Here is a 9,387-nt window from a genome sequence, read left to right on the forward strand (position 1 = left end):
TGTAAGTGCTGTTATTGTGAAGTAGAAACGTCTAGGAGCAACAACGGCTCAGCCACAAAGTGGTTGGCCACAAAGCTCACAGAATGGGACCGCCGAGTGCTCTAGCGCGTAAAAATCCTCTGTCCTCTGCAATACTCACTACCAAGTTCCCAACTCCCCTGGAAGCAACTTCAGCACAATAACTGTCGCGAGCTGGGTTTCCATGGCCGGGCAGCCACACAGAAGCCTAAGAACACGATGCCAAGCATCGGCTGGAGCGGTGTAAAGTTCGCCGCCATTGGACTCTGGAGCAGTGGAAAAGCGTTCTCTGGAGTGATGAATCAGCTTCACCAAAGGATGAATCTGGGTTTGGCGAATGCCAGGAGAACACTACCTGCCCGAATGCGTAGTGCCAACTAAAGTTTGGTGGATGAGGAATAATTGTCTGGGGCTGTTGTTCATGGTTTGGGCTAGGCCCCTTAGTTCCAGTGAAGGGAAATTGTAACGCTACAGCATACAATGACATTCTAGACAATTCTGTGCTTCCAACTTTGTGGCAACAGTTTGGGGAAAGCCCTTTCCTGTTTCAGCATGACAATGCCCCTGTGCACAACGCATACAGAAATGGGTAGTGTCGATCTGTGTGGAAGAACTTGACTGGCCTGCTCAGAGCCCTGACCCCAACCCTATCGAACACCTTTGGGATGAATTGGAATGTCAACTGTGAGCCAGGCCTAATCATCCAACATCAGTGCCCGACCTCACTAATGCGCTGGTGGCTGAACGGAAGCAAGTCCCCGTAGCAATGTTCCAACATCTAGTAGAAAGCCTTCACAGAAGAGTGGAGGCTGTTATAGCAGCAAAGGGGGGACAAACTCCATATTAATGCCCATGATTTTGGAATGAGATGTTAGACGAGCAAGTGTCAACATACTTTTGGTCATATAGTGTACATGCTTTGTTTGTAAATTATGTATTTTGGAGTGTGCCCCTGGCTATCTGTTAAAAAAATAAAGACAATTGTGCTGTCTAGTTTGCTTAATATAAACAATTTGAAATTATTTATACTTTTACTTTTGAATCTTAAGTATATTTTAGCAATTATATTTTGATACCTAAGTATATTTAAAACCAAATACTTTAGAACTTTTACTTAAGTAGTATTTTACTGGGTGACTTTCACTTTTACTTGAGTAATTTTCTATAAAGGCATCTTTACTTTTAGTATGACAATTGGGTACTTTTTCCACCAATGGGTGTGATCCACATGGTGACCAAATTCAAATTCCATTTGCGGCAAGATTGCTTTTAAGGAGAAAACCCTCCACCGCTGGGCCTCAATTATGCCTTCACTTTTATGTCTTTGTTAACATGTCAAATGTGACTACATTTCCCAATTGAGTCTTGTGTACCATTCATAAATGTCCTTTTTTGTACATTTTATTAAATTACAAACTCAGGGCTTCAAATGGTATATCATACACTGCAGTTGCGGGAAACTTACGAAAGGTCTGTTTATTTGAGTAGGGCAAAACTTGTTATTCCACACTTGCTCTCTAGCTCATTTTGTAGTTCTCCCATTAAGCGTTGTTCACACCCTCTTAAGCCTTAGCCCCACCCATCTCTAAGTATTCACATGAGGCCATGAGCTAAACAGAATGGTTAATAAGGTAGTGCGGTGAAAGTAGTAGCCGACAAGGTTTAAGGTTGGCTAGCTAGCCTTTAACTAGCAATACAAATGGATTTCTGACAAAATGAGATACGATTTATAACATTAGCTGGATTGGATACCAAGCAATTTAACATTAGCTAGCTAGCTAGGTTTAATGTTGGTTAGCTAACCAGTCAGTTAGAGTTAGCTAACTAGCTAACAGTAGGCAGTAATGCAAACAATGCAAAGCAATGCAAACAACTTTCTAACAAAATGAGATATCAATATATGTACATGAAGCTAATATATGTACATGAAGCTGATATATGTACATGAACCCGTATGCATGAATAAATGCTTCACGGCAGACTGGATCTCCTTTGATTAAGTAAAATGTCCCCTGTAGTTTGCGTTTTGTCTGCTCAGCTTTTTTCGGGAAGTTGTGTCATATCGCTCCAGTTCACACTGACAATTAGTTGCTCTCAAGGCCTGTTCAAAAGTAGTGCACTATGTAGGAAATAGGGTGCCATTTGGGACGTACCCTAAGAACATTGTAATGAGAACGCTTGACTGGTGGTTACAGAGGGACTGAATTACCTTGGCTGGGCTGAGGCTGCTCCGCTTGTGTGAAATCAATGATGAACTTACTGCGTAGTGTCCCAAATGGTAACCTGTAACCCCCTATATAGTGCACTGTGTTGGGTGCGATTTGGCACACAGGCCATGCCTCCAACACAATGCAGGGCGCTCGGCTGCTCATGTGAGAAAAACTAAACAGCACACACACACATTTTACAGACGCTCTTAGAACAACTTACACTAGAGTGCATACATTTTCATACTTCAATCTTTTGTACTGGTCCCCCATGGGAATGGAACCCGCAACTCTGATGCTGCAAGCGCCATGCTCTACCAACTGAGCCACACGTGACCTACCCTCCCAGCAACACACACACACTGCTCCTAGGGAAGATTCACCATGACAATGCTGCGCTGTCAACATACATCCATGTAGCACATGGTAGAATTACTCTGCTTTACATTAACTCTTCGACGCAAACAGCTGAAATATAAAACTCTCTCCCTCTCTCCTTGGCATGGGTTTAGCATTCAGAGTATAGGAGAAATTGTAAAGCGTGCCCAAAATAGCCCTAATGGCAAACAAGATCCAGCGGTTTACCACCACTGGATCAGATGTCTTCATCAGGGAGGGGATTGGAAGGGCTGATGGCCAAGCAGGTTTAACCCCTCTCTCTCTTTCTCCCCCTCTTTCCTTTTTCTCTCTACCCCCTGGCTGTCCCACTCTCGACCCCCTCTCTCTCTCTCTGTCCCCCCTCACCCTGGCCAATAGGTGCTGTAGTCTGAAAAGGAGTCAGGACGTTATTGATTCATACCATGGTGCTGTCTATGATATGACTTCTCTGTCAATGCAATGGAAACATCTATGGTCCCTCTTTAACTCAGAAATAATTTTACACCTGGAGAGAGATAGCCTTTCCTGTATAACATGATCATGTTACTCAAGGATTAATTATGATTCCTGTCTCAGTAGGGTAGATGCTGAGAGAGATGGAGGAACATAAAAGCCTCATGGACCCTGGTCAAAAGTAATGCACTAAAAGGGAATAGGGTGCCATTTCATTCTAGTGAGGTGATGTAGTCAGACTCCGGTCTGATTAGAAGCTGGTTCTGTTTTCACCTTGACATGTGAGCAGATTAAAGTGCATTGTTTGAAGTTGTGAACATGATGCCGTGGTAAACAGAATCTGCGTTCCAACGGTATCCACGGTGAGTAGTTTTGTCCCTGAATGATTCTGTGGCTATGTCACAAATGGCACCCTTTTCCCTTTGTAGTGCACTACTTTTGACCAGGGTCCATAGGGCTCTGGTCAAAAGGAGTGCACTCTATAGGGATAACGGGGGCCATTTGTTACGTAGCTATAGAATAATTCAGGGCCAGAACTACTCTCCCCTGTTGTCACCATGGACACAGTTGTGGTGTGAGATCAATCTGTATTCAACTTTTCCGTTTCACTGGATGTCTACTCTGCAACACCCACTCACCTTTGCTAGGCTGAAACAAACTTGATTCTCCTCCATATGAGGAGTTTGGGGCCAGCCAGGCTAGATGTAGCAGCTACCCGGTGCTATTGTGCTTGTGCCATCCTTGAGAGAAAATTGCACTCAATATAGAGAGAGGCCATTCTCTTTGCCTGGTACCATGAGTATTACTCTGTCTGCTCAAGAGGAGAAAACACTGTTCTGGCAGCCTTTTACAGAGTTATCAGTAACGTTGGGGTTTTAACAGGAACACTGGGTTTTTATTGGCCGGTCTAAGAGTGTTCACTGTTGGATATTTTTCGAGTACTGTGTTTAGTCCAGCGAGAGAGCTCAACCAGTAAGTTGTGTGTATGTTTGTGTTTCCGTATGTGTATAGATGTTTTATCTGCACGCTGAAAATGTTTTCGAATCTAAACGGAGTTTTCCCAGTGTCATGTGAACCTGATGCAGATGGGCTGCAGTGACACAGGCAATTAGTCAGTCTGGGCTGCGCTGGGGACACAAACCATAAGACAGAATGATCAAATCAAAGTTTATTTGTCACGTGCGCCGAATACAACCGGTGTAGACTTTACAGTGAAATGCTGAATACAACAGGTGTAGTAGACCTTACAGTGAAATGCTTACTTACAGGCTCTAACCAATAGTGTAAAAAAGGTATTAGGTGAACAATAGGTAAGTAAAGAAACAAAATCAACAGTAAAAAAGACGGTTAGTCGGGCTGATTGAGGTAGTATGTACATGTAGATATGGTTAAAGTGACTATGCATATATGATGAACAGAGAGTAGCAGTAGCGTAAAACAGGGGTTGGTGGGTGGCGGGACACAATTCAGATAGGCCGGTAAGCCAATGTGCGGGAGCACTGGTTGGTCAGGCCAATTGAGGTAGTATGTACATGAATGTATAGTTAATTTGACTATGCATATTTGATAAACAGAGAGTAGCAGCAGTGTAAAAGAGGGGTTGGGGGGGGGGCACACAATGCAAATAGTCCGGGTAGCCATTTGATTACCTGTTCAGGAGTCTTATGGCTTGAGGGTAAAAACTGTTGAGAAGCCTTTTTGTCCTAGACTTGGCACTCCGGTACCGCTTGCCATGCGGTAGTAGAGAGAATAGTCTATGACTGGGGTGTCTGGGGTCTTTGACAATTTTTAGGGCCTTCCTCTGACACCGGCTGGTGTAGAGGTCCTGGATGAGGTAAGGTATGTAGGTGGTGTGTGTGTGTGTGTGTGTGTGTGTGTGTGTGTGTGTGTGTGTGTGTGTGTGTGTGTGTGTGTGTGTGTGTGTGTGTGTGTGTGTGTGTGTGTGTGTGTGTGTGTGTGTGTGCGTGCGTGCGTGCGTGTGAGAGAGACAGACAAACAGAGAGAGAGAGGGGGACAGAGAGATAGAGGTAAGTTAGGGGGTATGTAGGGGCCTCAGAAGAACAATCAGAGGCACATGTATAATAGGCAACAATAAATCATTTCTCCAACTTGATACTTTCTGGATGATTAGATTAGCAATTTTCCAATCATTTTGTACTAGTGAGGAAGATTGCACATGCTTGATTATTCTTGCAAGCAATAGTTAGGGATAGCAATTTAATTCCTGTGTCATTCAGTTTAAACTCTATGTGAGCGCAGTTGCCACGGCAACGTTTTACCCTAATCTTCAAGATCCATACTTTTCTGATTCAGTTTTCTTAGAAATGAGTGAGGAGGGTTTGATACAGTACTATGTATAGAGCAGCAGAGAGTTATATGAGTGGGACTGGTACTGAATGTACAGATAGAGTTTATGGTATAATAAGTAGCTTTGTAATTAGTGTGTGTGTGTGTGTCTGTGTGTGTCAGTCATTTAGGCAGTCAGACAGCTCTCACGTGAAGCAGAGAGGGGTGATGCTGTCCTGTCACTTCAGAAGAGGTACTTACTGACTGGGAGAGAGGCGGATGGTTGGTTAGTTAGTTGTGTGATTGAATAACAGCCTCCAGTATTGTACTGTATAGCCTCTCACAATACATCCCCCTCAGGCCAACTCCCCTGTTGCATCTCAAATGGCACCCATATTCTCTATATAGTGCACTACATTTGACCAGAGCCTATATCAAAGTAGCGCACTCTAAAGGGAATAGGGTGCTAATTGGGAGGCACACCCATTTCATAATTTTATCTATCACGTCACATCACTTGGCACAAAATCCCTAGAATTATTATAAAATGTTGTGCACTACATTATAAAATGTGCACTACTCCATCAATAATGCCTTTAATGGAAAAGGCTGTTCAGAATGACTAGCAGTGAATAGCATGCTAATTCAGACTTAGACATGGTCTGTGTCCCAAATGTCACCCTATTCCCTATATAGTTGGTTTCATGCATGTTAACATTAGAAGCCTACTCCCTAAGTTTGTTTTACTCACTGCTTTAGTGAATCCTGGCTTAGGAAAACCACCAAAAACCCTGAAATCTCCATCGTCAACTATAACATTTTCCGTCAAGATAGAACTGCCAAAGGGGGCGGTGTTGCAATCTACTGCAAAGATGCAGAGTTCTGTGTTACTATCCAAGTCTGTACCCAAACAATTCGAGCTTCTACTTCTAAAAATGAACCTTTCCAGAAACAAGTCTCTCACTGTTGCCGCCTGCTATAGACCTCCTTCTGCCCCCTGCTGTGCCCTCGATACCATATGTGAATTGATTGCCCCCATCTATCTTCTGAGCTCGTGCTACTAGGTGACCTACACTGGGACATACTTAACACCCCGGCCATCCTACAATCTAAGCTTGATGCCCTCAATCTCACACAAATGATCAATGAACCTACCAGGTACAACTCCAAATCCGTAAACACGGGCACCCTCATAGATGTCATCCTAACTAACTCGCCCTCCAAATACACCTCTGCTGTTTTCAATCAAGATCTCAGCGATCACTGCCTCATTGCCTGCATCCGTAATGGGTCTGCGACCAAACTACCACCCCTCATCACTGTCAAACGCTCCCTAAAACACTTCTGCGAGCAGGCCTTTCTAATCGACCTGGCCGGGGTATCCTGGAATGACATTGCCCTCATCCCGTCAGTAGATGATGCCTGGCTATTCTTTTAAAGTGCCTTCCTCACCATCTTAAATAAGCATGCCCCATTCAAAAAATGTAGATCTAGGAATAGATATAGTCCTTGGTTCACTCCAGACCTGTCTGCCCTTGACCAGCACAAAAACATCCTGTGGCGTTCTGCATTAGCATCGAATAGCCCCTGTGATATGCAACTTTTCATGGAAGTTAGGAACAAATATACACAGGCAGTTAGGAAAGCTAAGGCTAGCTTTTTCAAACAGAAATTTGCATCCTGTAGTACTAACTCAAAAAAGTTCTGGGACACTGTAAAGTCCATGGAGAATAAGAGCACCTTCTCCCAGCTGCCCACCGCTCTGAGGCTAGGAAACACTGTCACCACTGATAAATCCACTATAATTGAGAATTTCAAGAAGCATTTCTCTACGGCTGGCCATGCTTTCCACCCAGTTACCCCTACCCCGGTTAACTGCCCGGCACCCTCCCCAGCAACCCGCCAAAGCCCGCACCATTTCTCCTTCACTCAAATCCAGATAGCTGATGTTCTGAAAGAGCTGCAAAATCTGGACCCCTACAAATCAGCCAGGCTAGACAATCTGGACCCTCTCTTTCTAAAATTATCTGCCAAAATTGTTGCAACACCTATTACTAGCCTGTTCAACCTCTCTTTCGTATCGTCTGAGATTCCCATCGTCTGAGACTGCTACAGACCTATATCTATCCTACCCTGTATTTTTAAGGTCTTCGAAAGCCAAGTTAACAAACAGATTACCGACCATTTAGAATCCCACCATACCTTCTCCGCTATGCAATCGGGTTTCAGAGCTGGTCATGGGTGCACCTCAACCACGCTGAAGGTCCTAAACGACATCATAACCGCCATCGATAAGAGACATTACTGCACAGCCGTATTCATCGACCTGGCCAAGGCTTTCGGCTCTGTCAATCACCACATTCTTATTGGCAGACTCAACAGCCTTGGTTTCTCAAATGATTGCCTTGCCTGGTTTAACAACTACTTCTCTGATAGAGTTCAGTGTATCAAATCGGAGGGCCTGTTGTCCGGACCTCTGGCAGTCTCTATGGGGGTGCCACAGGGTTAAATCCTCAGGCCGACTCTCTTCTCTGTATACATCAATGATGTTGCTATTGCTGCTGGTGATTCTCTGATACACTTCTACGCAGACAACACTATTCTGTATACTTCTGGCCCCTCTTTGGACACTGTGGTAACTAACCTCCAGACGAGCTTCAATGCCATACAACTCTCCTTCCGTGGCCTCCAACTGCTCTTAAACGCAAGTAAAACTAAATGCATGCTATTCAACTGATCACTGCCCTTCCAGTTCTCTGCTGCCAATGACTGGAACAAACTGCAAAAATCTCTGAAGCTGGAAACACTTATCTCCCTCACTAGCTTTAAGCACCAGCTGTCAGAGCAGCTCACAGATTACTGCACCTGTACATAGCCCATCTATAATTTAGCCCAAACAACTACCTCTTCCCCTACTGTATTTATTTATTTTGCTCCTTTGCTCCTTACCTCTACTTTGCACATTCTTCCACTGCAAATCTACCATTCCAGTGTTTTACTTGCTATATTGTATTTACCTCGCCACCATGGCCTTTTTTGCTTTTACCTCCCTTATCTCACCTCATTTGCTCACATTGTACATAGACTTATTTTTCTACTGTATTATTGACTGTATGTTTTGTTATTATTCCATGTGTAACTCTGTGTTGTTGTATGTGTCAAACTGCTTTGCTTTATCTTGGCCAGGTCGCAGTTGCAAATGAGAACTTGTTCTCAACTAGCCTACCTGGTTAAATAAAGGTGAAATAAAAAATATAAAAAAATAGTGCGCTACTTTTGACCAGGGCCTATGTAGGGAATAGGGTGCCATTTGGGGAAAAAACGGGCTTTCACATTCACACTGGGCTTCTGCAGTGTGTGTTCGGCCTGCTTTAAATGAGCTGCTTTATTGATAAACCATTACATTTACGAAAGTCAAAGGGATGGAAAACCATCCTGGTCCTGATTGCTTCGTCTGGGAGAATGCATGAATGTATTCTGTGTGTTGTGTGAGAGGAATCACAATAAGGTGATGATGGAGGACTGAAGCTCTCGTCCCTGAAATGTCAAATTAGATGCCTTTTCAAAAAGAGGTTTATTATATTTATTTAATACTTTTCTGTTGTAGTCAAACATAAAGTTAATTTAAGTAAAATGTTACCAATTTCCCTTCTGGGATTAATCAAGTATATTTATTGTCATGTTATTTTCCTTTGGGAGAGGATCATTTAAAAACTAGTTCAGAGGAGGACTCTAGATCGGAAGTCCAATAGACACTGGGACACTCTGCAAAGTAAAATATGTGTACCAAATGGCAGAATAGAGTGACATTTGGGACACACACAAACAATAGTGAAACAGAGCGATATTCAGTGTGGATATCAGTGCCAGGTTACATGGATGTATGGATGCTCTTCCCATTGTCCCAAAATGGATGTTTTGTGCCAACAGACAGACAGGCAATGGCAAACACTCCTCCTTCCTCTGTATTGACAGACAGGTATTTGAGTACATCTTCTGTGGATAGACTAGTGGACGAGTGATGTGACCTTTCCATCTATCCCAG

Source organism: Salvelinus fontinalis, chromosome 7 (assembly GCF_029448725.1).
Source record: "Salvelinus fontinalis isolate EN_2023a chromosome 7, ASM2944872v1, whole genome shotgun sequence".
In the NCBI taxonomy this organism is placed as follows: Eukaryota; Metazoa; Chordata; class Actinopteri; order Salmoniformes; family Salmonidae; genus Salvelinus; species Salvelinus fontinalis.